The following is a 10367-nucleotide window of genomic DNA, read 5'->3' on the forward strand; positions in this document are numbered from 1 at the left end:
CTCTTTCATCTCCCCAATTATCTCATAACTACAACCGCTAAGGTTTTCCTTAAAAATCACACGGAGCAAAGTCTGGACTATTGAGAGGGTGAGGAACCGTCTTGATGCCCATCTTGATCAAATAGTCTTTGACAAGGATGGAGTTGTGGACTGTTGGATTTGCATAAATCTTCCGCATCTTCAGTTCCTTGCGAATAATTGTGTGAACAGTTCCCACACTAACATCAAACTACACTTATTGTCTCTATAGACACACGACGGTCCTTATCTATGAAATTCTTTATTTGGCCAATCAACTCTGGTGTTCTGATTCCTTACTTCTCCCACACCTATTGTCATCCCTCAAAGACTCCTCGCCTTCCTTGAATCTCTTATGTCACTCAAAAACTGATGCTTGATTCATACCATTCACTGGACAAAGCGGGGGAGGGCAGAGCGGTAGCTCTAGATATATCTAAGGCTTTTGACAGGGTATGGCATGAGGGTCTCCTCAGTAAAATCAGATCATACGGTATCACTGGTAGAATACTTAACATAATTAAATCCTTCTTAGATAAGAGAAAAAGCCAGGTTGTCCTCGACGGTCGTACATCTAAACAATATGATATAAATGCGGGGGTGCCCCAGGGTTCTATCCTTGGACCTCTATTGTTCCTGATATTCATAAATGACCTCCCCGACAAAATTGCCTCTGAGATAGGTATATATGCTGATGACACTACACTCTATGGCAGGCACGACAGGAAGACGAATGAACACATTTCTAAAGAAATGGCAGAAACACTAGAGGAAGACCTTCAATCTGTAGTGGAATGGGGACAAAAGTGGTTGGTCGCGTTCAATGCTGCCAAGACTAAACTAGTTTCATTCAATAATTACAAGAAACCCTCTCTACCACCCATAGTAATGGCCAACGACTCTTTATCTGAGAGTACATCTTTCAAACTCCTTGGCCTAACGTTCACAGGAAACATGAGTTGGAACAATTACATTGAAGGCATTGCCAGGGTCGCTGCAAGAAAGGTGGGCTCTCTCTACCGTGCTAGAAAACTACTAACACCCGAAAGTATCCTGTACCTCTATAAGGCCACCATTCGCCCATGTATGGAGTATTGCTGCCACATCTGGGCTGGTGCATCTGCTACTAGTCTCTCGCTCCTTGACAAGGTTCAAAAGAGAGTCGCAAACCTGATAGGCCCTGGACTGGCATCTAAGCTTTAGCCTCTGTCTCATCGACGAAATGTTGCATCCCTCTGCCTTTTCTACAAGTATTTTAGTGGTGAATGCTCTGACGAACTGCAATCACTTGTGCCCCCACGACGTGAGCACCCTCGACAAACCCGACAGGCTGCTAAATCCCACCCCCACACTGTAGAGATCCCTAGATGTAAAATATCTTTATACTCCAATAGTTTCTTCCCCAGAACCGCTAGACTCTGGAATTCCATTCCAGGTCCCTGCTTCCCCAACAGTACTGACGTGCAGAAGTTCAAGTGTAACGTGAACCGACACCTTGCTGCCCAAATCCCTACATAGTACCCCAGTAGTTGTTGCCCCTGATAGTAGCCCCCTACACCAAAGTGGCAATTTGCCTTGTTTGGGGTGAAAATGTAATAAAAAAATAAAAAAAAATGCAAGATGGCTCAAAAGCAGTCTGAAGCTTTCATGCGTTTCTATGGGATTTTTTTTCCAAATTTAAAACAAAAATTTATTGCATCGTTTTTCTAAAGTGTTCTCATGTTCAGATTGCATTTTTGAAATTCACCAGCAGTGACAACCAGGCTTTAGTAGGGTGTATTTCAATTCCTGCTGTAGCTATTCATTTGAACCTGAAACAATAAAAATTGGTCAGTCATCTGATAAGATGTATAGCAATGACATACTTAATTTTCAAGAGTCAACAGCAATTTTAAATGCTTGTACAAAAAAAGCCTGGAAACTTATTGAAGACACCTTGTACTCTCATATTTTGTTAACTTTTCATGTTGGGCCATAAATTTTCTAAATCAGTTTACATATATTACATTATGACTTGTTTTTTTAGTTTGCTTCTACAATTTTCTGAAAGTCGTTTTTAAAGTTTTTTTTAGCCATTTAGCATTTCTGCTGTGGTTTTGTCATTTTTCCCATATATTGTATCATGAGTGTTTTGCTTCTATCAAATTTGGTCGTTATGTTTGTTGTTGTTTTTATGTTTTTGTAAAATTGGCTTTTGAAACGTTTTAGACTTATCGTCCTCTGACTTGAAATAGTCACGTTTTGGCTGATGTACTCTTTGGCTTCTTTTCAGGTGTAATTTATCAAAGACAGAAATGTTGAACTGATACATTTATTCATTCTATAGAAAAAGTTTGCGTTTGAATTTCTATGCTTTAGGACATCTTGTTTTGGTTCCCACTTGGACTCATAGATTAAAAAGATTTGATAAAAAAACGCTTTCTGAGAGTGCTTGTGAGTTCAATGCATTATTAATGAATAGAACAACAATTCAACAGATATGTAATACTTGAAATAATAATCTACACCAGAAAATGATTAAACGACTCAGATCAAAATTTGACAAATCATACCTGAAGGATTGAATCCTTTTCATCTAAGAAATAAGGAGGTTATCTCCCTTGATGAAAAAAAAAAAAGCATTTTGGAAGCATGAGTGATTTGCCCCCACGTGGATTTTTAACAACCAATAACAAGACAACAAATGGAGGATATTCAACGACAATAAAATACCCCCACATTTCAATATAATTTTTTCAGTTCTAGTTTATAGAATAAATAATAATTGTTGATTTGAAAAAAGTCGTTTTCATCCAATTTATCTCTTCATATTTGTGTCTTATCACTAATACAAGGTGGAACAATAAAATTGTTGCCCTAGAAAAGACATGATTCCATTTCCGTTTGATGAAAACTGGTTTTCTTTTTTTTTTTTGCAGATCATCTATTAGTTGGCCAGTTGTGTACAAATCCCAAAAGCGATGTTCAATGAGTGAGATAGGAGATGTGTTGCTGTACAACTTATGCTTTCAACTAATCCAAGTTATAACAACAGGACCATTGTTAGCACACTCAAAATGCATTGCTGGATTGCCACGAATAACAAAGACATGCCAAGGGTGATGATAACAGTTTCCAGTCACGGTTATGGTCTTTGGTGTGGTTTCAAGTGTGGGCCACATCACATCTTTGAAGTTGGCTTCAAGTCCAAAGAGACCCAGGCTTGTCTTCAGAAAGGAGTGCTACGACTTTATATCTTTCTCTCACTAGCCCCCTCTTCCGACCTGAATCCACTGGACTACTTCGTTTGGTTGTAGGTTCATAGCATCACCAACATGACATCCCACAACACCAAAGCTCACCTGATCGCTGCCATCCGCCGAGCTCCTGCTGCTGCTTGTGGAGAAAGCATGCTCCCAGTTCTGGACCCGTATCAAGGCAGTGATTGAGGCTGAATAGATGTCAGCTCTACTACATAATCAAGTTACCTGAATTGATTTTTTTCAATAAAAAGTTTTAAAATAAAATAATGTAGTGTTGTTTTGTTTCGGGCGATAAATGTATTGCTCCACCTCGCTTCAAGACTGCAGCAAAATCAAAATGAATAGAACATTAGTTCTAATAAAAACTAAGTAAAATTCTGTTCTAAGTGAAATGTTCTGGAGGTTGAACGTCAAATCCTCAATGTAGGCAATACCAAGAATACAATTGCGACTTTCTTAAGACTTCTACCTGGATATGACTGAGGAGACGAGAACATGCTACTCACGTCGATTAGAAAAAGGGTTCTGGTGATAGTCAGCTAACATACTTCCTAATTTCCGGCATGGCTGCTACCGGAAGCAGTGACAAGGCAAATCAGTTCCTTCACTTCTATTGTTCTTCAGTATTTCTATTGTGAAACGATTTATTGAAATAAAATATAAGAAAACGACATTATTGAAAAATATACAATAAAAATTAACAAAATTATAAAAAGATAAAAATAACATAATTAGTCTTTATTTGCACTTTTAATAACAAAATTTAAAAATAAGTTTTTATCTTATTTGAAATTTTTAAAGAAAATGTTTTCAATAATTCTTAAAAAAAAAAACCCAAAAACTAATTTCAATAATTCTTAATTAAAATAAGAAAAAAAAACTTTTCAATGATTATTAATATAAAAAAAAAAAATAACAGATCATAAAAACATAATTAAATAGTAAAAAAAAAAAAATTTACATGCGCAGGAGAAATATAGGCAGGAGAGGAAAAAAAAAAGCGATGGAACTGATTTGTCTTGTTACCGTTTCTTGTATCGCTATGCCAGAAATTAAGAAGTATGTTAGCTGACTATAACCAGGGTTTCACTTGAAATTCTATGTAGATTCCTAAGTTCGACAAAATCCGTTGCCAAGGTCGCTGGAAAAATTGTAGGATCCTTCTACCGCTCCAGTAGATATCTCACTCCTGATACAATTCTCTACTTATATAAAAGCCAGGAACGGCCAACGATGGAGTACTGTTGCCACATCTGGGCAGGAGCTGCTAGAAGCAGCTTATCCTGCTTTGGCAGAGTTCAAAATAGACCATAGCTTAGTGGGGCATGCCCTTTTCTCTTTCCTGCAACCTCTTTCTCACAGAAGAGACGTTGCGAACCTGTCTCTGCTTTATCATTATTTTCATGGCAAGTGTTCGTCTGAGCTTCAATCTATGGTCTCCCCATCACCAAACTTTCATGAAAAATACTCGTCTAGCCGCAACCACAGTCAATAATTTCCCACACTCTTTATCTGTGCCTAAACCTAAATGTAGATTTCACAAACAAAGCTTCTTTCTTAGAACTGCACACCTGTGGAACTCTCTTCCGTTTGACTGCTTTCCAGCTGACTATAATTTGATTGTCTTCAAGTCCAATGTAAACAAGTTCTTGATGAATTGTCCATCTAAGTAATCCAATTTATAAAATTTCCACGACTTATGATTACTATGCTATAATCCCATTGACTAATGTACACCCATTAACCCTTATCCTCGAGTGGCCTCCGGGCCTTGATAAGTGATGACTCCTTTGTAAAAAAAAAAAAAAATACACCTGAAGAAGCATTGCATGAATAACATTTAAGGTGAGAGCAGTAGTCCAAATTATCCATCTAATACAAATTATCAATCCTCATCTAAAAAAAAAATCATGATTAGAACAGTTTTAAAACGCACAAATAGTAAAAACTCTCTTAGAAAAACAACATTTCAACAGAATAAAACACATTTAAGAGGACGCATTATTTAGTTTTATGCGCACAACAATCATTTGAATGACACAATCTCTTCAACCAACAATGTCACCACTTAAAAACACGATCAGTTTAAATGATTGATTTAAATATCTAAAAAAAAAAAAAAATTTCTAAAAAAAAAAAAAAAAAATTTTAACATGCATATTAGACATGATTTAATAAATATTGTCAAAATTTCAGTTTCTCATGAGTATTTTAAAAAGTTGTTAAGGAGGAATTAATATGGAGACAATGTTTTATTTAAAAACTCAAATATTTCTGATTTGCATTAATTTTGATCTATGTTTATTAGACACATCTCTACTATTATAAAAAAGTCACTTTGTTTCTCTGTGTGTTTGAGTTCCTTTCTTATAGTTTTTTTTATTTTTTTTTTTTTTTACAAAGGCATCACCACTATCAAGGCCAAGAGGCCACTCGAGGATAAGGGTTAAAGAGTGCACAGTAGACAGTTGGACAATATAGTAATCGTTAGTAATGGAAATTCGATAAATTTGTTAACTTATATGGAACGGCGCATCAAAAACTTGTTTATGTTAGACTTGAAGACAACCATACTGTAGTCAGCTGGAAAGTAGGAAAAAGAAAAAAAAAAAAAAAGCTGAGCCTATCTTTTACAAATTTCACACAAAGCTAATTTATATGTTTGGCAGTGTTCTTAGATATGTTTTGTACAGAAATTCATCCGATAAGTATTGAAAAAATCCATTCTTAAAAATAGTCTTTTCTCTCATAAAAAAGAATTTTTACAGGGGAATATTTTACGTTACACTGTCTAAGAGAGACAATAAAATTTCAGCAAATCATTTCTTAGAAAACAGATTTATCATAATCTGGAGATAAAGCTTTGTGATAGCGCATTTCACTACAGATTGAATGTTCCCCTGTTCAAGCCTGGATGTACCTCAGCAATTTATTTTTTTCTAATTAATGAGTTCAATTTATGATAAAAGAAAAAGTACCATTTAAAATTGCCACAAATCATTTCTTCCTAATCATATGTTAAAACTAAACATTAATCAGAAGTAACTTTTCCAGGGCATTCATCATCAAGCCCAAAATATCAGCTGACGTGATATTGTAAACAAACACAGATGGAATTTGATGAACAACATTATCATTTTAATTTTTTTGCGAATTAGTCTATCAGGTAAATTATTTCTCATGATATATAATAATCAATAGAGGATTGATTTTATAATAATGCATACATAATCTGCATGAATTAAAATATCATGTTTAAGCATATTGTATGACCGGGCAATGCCAGGCTGCTAGCCAGTGTATGATAGAATCAAAATCATTTAATAGATTTTTGATTAAAATTGGAATAAGGATTCTAAACATAAAGTTTAATTACACATATATTTGAATTTTATTCTTCATTAGGGGAAATAAGTGATATAAAACTGGGTGCTTATATAATATCAATCACAATTGAAACCCACATTTCAAGTAAAAACACTTTGATGTACTTACCTATTATGCAGAAATAAGTACGCTCACCAATAATTAGAAGATTATGTAAAAATCAATTTGATCATAAAATGCAGTTTGATTGCATTATGTGCTTATGGACAAATTATTCTGAAAATAGGAGAGGTAATTCAGTCTACCATTTTGGCAAGCAGTACTTCTGCTCTTATTAATGGTAGATCCCAAAAATATAAGACCAGTTCTTCCACGAGATTTTTTATAATTTTTGATGAGGATACTTATTTTTGCATGATACGCAAGTACATCAAATCGTTTTTACTTGAAATGTGATCTTCAGTAATACTGCAGGGTGGAACGATAAAATTGTCGCCCTAGAAAAGACGACATGATTCCATTTCTGTTTGATGAAAACTGGTTTTCTTTTTTTGTTGCAAACCATCTACTAATTGGCCAGTTGTGAACAAACCCCAAGAACAATAAGCGTCTTCTATATGGCTTAAAGTGACACAATGTTCAACGAGCGAGATCGGAGATGTGTCGTTGTACAACTTATGCTTTCTTCCGATTTAAGTTATAACAATAGAACCATTGCTAGCACCCTCAAAATGCATTGATGGATTGCCACGAATGACAGGGGCATGCCTTTGGCGTGGTTTTAAGTGTGAGCCACAACATGCCACCTCACATCTTTAAAGTCGGCTTGAAAGTCAAGACTAAAGTATATCTGGATGTGCTGAAGAGTGTGGTGATCCCCTGGTGGTGCAATCAGGTGACTGTTGGCAGACTCTTGGGTGTGGCAGCAGGACTCAGCACTGGCCCACAAGTTCAGAGAGACCCAGGTTTGGCTTCAGAAGGAGTGCTACAACTATGTACCCATCTCTCACTGGCTCCCTCCTCCCCCGATCTGAACCTGCTGGACTACTTCATTTAGTCATACATTGAGAACATCACCAACATGACCTCCTATAATACCAAAGCCAGCCTAATCACTGCCATCTGCCAAGCTCCTGTCAGTGTTTGTGGAAGGCATGCTCCCAGTTCTGGACCTGTATCGAGGCAGTGATTGAGGCTGAAGGTTACATTGAATAGATGTCAGCTCTACTACATAATCAAGTTACCTGAATTGATTTTTTCAATAAAAGTTTTAAAATTTCTTTAGGGCCCCAAATTTATCGTTCCACCCTATATATAAGCACCCAAAACCGTTTCATTTGGTGAATTTTATTTGAATAATCATATTGTAATGGGTATTCTGTAAATTATGGCTGTGGCATTCACTCGGTGTCGGTTGGGCCGACTCTTTCCAACAAGTTCACCACATTCTGAATACTAGCTGATGAAGTAAAACAATTTAATACTGCTCCTGTTAATTATTTATATGTAGGGAAAATCATAATTTACTTGGCAAGCATGTGTGCGTGCTTCAAAGGCTCAGTCGTGTAACAAAAAAAAACAAACAAGAAAAGTCAGGCTAAAATAGCAATACCCAGTTTGTTTTATGGTTGATGGTCACGTGAGTGGCATAGACTGTCACCATTTCTATGCAAATGAGACCAGTAAATAAGAACGGACATGAAGCTAACAAGGGAATGAGTTGGAAAACGGTGTGCTATGCACATCGTTCGAAGTTTTAACGACAGAGTGTGGAATTTACCCAAGAAATTGTTAGTTTAACCATATAATATTGAAATATTTAAAAAAAATCTTCCTTTTTAATAATGTGGAGGTGAGGTTGCACAGATCTCAAAGGGGTTTATGTGCTAAAAAATGTCAGAAAGCATTAGAAAAATATTTTCTTCTTATTCTCTTTATCTGATATGAAATTTTTTGCTGCGTTTCCCGTCATTCAAAATTTTCGATGAACAAAAAATTAGTGAACGAGTAAAAGCTTTAAATTCTGCGTTGAAATAAGTAAAAATAATTTGTCGCAAACTTTTTACTTTTTTTTTTTGCATTTTTTTCTTTTCGTCTTATTTTTTTTTTACTTACATGAAAATATTACAATTCCATCGATATTGAATGTTTTCTTTTTTTTTTCTTTTTACAAAAACAAAATTAACAAGATCGTAAGATCAGTCATAGTTTCAAAGATCAGTCATAGTTAATAATGATTTTCTTTTTCGTTATTTTTGTTGTGTATCTCATCTACCATTTGTTTCACTTGAAAACGTTGTGTTTCTTGGAACGCCACGATAATTCACCTTTGTTCCTTTTGCTCTTTAATGTCAATGCATCAGGATTTTTCTAGTTTTTTTGTTTTTTTACTTTCATTCATCAGAATGCATCTGTGAATAAATGAAAAATAGAAAAAAATTAATGAAATAAAACAAAAAATATTTTAATAATCAGCAAATAATAAATACTTGTTTTTTTTAATAGCCTTTACACTTGAATATATTACTTTTGAATATATCATATTTGAATTTTTTTTTTTTTTACATAGGCATCACCACTTATCAAGGCCAAGATGCCACTCGAGGATAAGGGTTAAAGCGTGTACAGTAGACAATTGGACAATTAAGTAATCGTTAGTTATGGAAATTCGGTAAATTTGTTAACTTATATGGAATGGCTCATCAAAAACTTGTTTACTTGTTGACTTGAAGACAACCATATTGTAGTCAGCTGGAAAGCAGGAAAACGGAAGACAGTTCCATAGGCGTGCAGTTCTAAGAAAGAAGCTTTGTTCATGGAATCTACGTTTAGGTTTAGGCACAGATAAGGAGTGGGGGAAATTAGTGATAGTGTTTTCTGCTAGACGGGTGTTTCTTGTGAAAGTTTGGTGAGGGGGTGGACCATGGATTGGAGCTCAGTCGAGCACTTGTCATGAAAATAACGATAAAGCAGAGACAAACTCGCAACATCTCTTCTGTGAATATATTACATTTGAATATATCATAAAATATAAAAATATTTTATTCTGGCATCTCACCATTTTTTGGGGGCGTCGTTGCAACATGTTGCTAAAGATAAAACAGAATTTCATTGCTATTTATACAGATAAAGGCACAAATGAAAATCACAGTTCCAAATAAAATCTTTGATATACATATCACCTCATAAATGCTAAACTTCTTTCTGATTAACAGTATGGATTTAGGAAAGCCCGTTTTATTGCAGATATTTTAACGGTCACCTCTTAATGCATATACCATGCACTGGATAAGGCAGAGCTATAGCCTTTGGTATATCCAAAGCCTTTAGCAAGGTCTGGCATGAATGGCTTTGCATGAAAATCAAATCATATGGTATTTCTGGACGAATGCTTAATATAATCAAATCCTTCCTAGAGAAAAATCTAGGTTGTCCTTGATGGCCGTACATCTAAAACAACATGATATTAATGCATATGTGCCTCAAGGGTTGATCCTTGAACCTTTATTATTTCAGATATTCATAAACAAACTCCCTGATAAAATTGTGTCCGAGATGCGTATATTTGCTGATGATAGCATGCTCGATAATAAACATAAGGAAAAAAACCGAATGTGCATGTATCTAAAACAATGACTGAAACCTTAAACATGATCTTCAGTCTGTAATGGAATGAGGCCGTAAATGAATGTAAGCATAAAATGCTAAACTTCTTTTCTTTAAACAACTAAAAAAAAAAACCCAAAAGAACTTCTCAACCACAAATTACCATGACAAATA

At 35.1% G+C, this 10367-nt stretch overlaps 1 protein-coding gene across 16 annotated transcripts in view; it reads right to left on the minus strand.

Moving 5' to 3' along the window:
* Positions 1–8608: 8608 nt before the first annotated feature.
* The window catches only part of LOC145291930 (1-phosphatidylinositol 3-phosphate 5-kinase-like), a 279737-nt gene continuing 277978 nt past the window's right edge, over positions 8609–10367 (minus strand). For 15 of the 16 annotated variants that reach the window (XR_013869506.1, XR_013869503.1, XR_013869501.1 and 12 more), the window contains one exon: positions 8609–8998. The gene's annotated coding sequence lies outside the window, so the exon portion shown is untranslated. The remainder of the gene's footprint in view (positions 8999–10367) is intronic. The other variant, XR_013869497.1, reaches the window with a different exon arrangement.

The sequence above is a fragment of the Euprymna scolopes genome, chromosome 13 (assembly GCF_053919585.1).
Source record: "Euprymna scolopes isolate OS-2025 chromosome 13, ASM5391958v1, whole genome shotgun sequence".
Taxonomy (NCBI): domain Eukaryota; kingdom Metazoa; phylum Mollusca; class Cephalopoda; order Sepiida; family Sepiolidae; genus Euprymna; species Euprymna scolopes.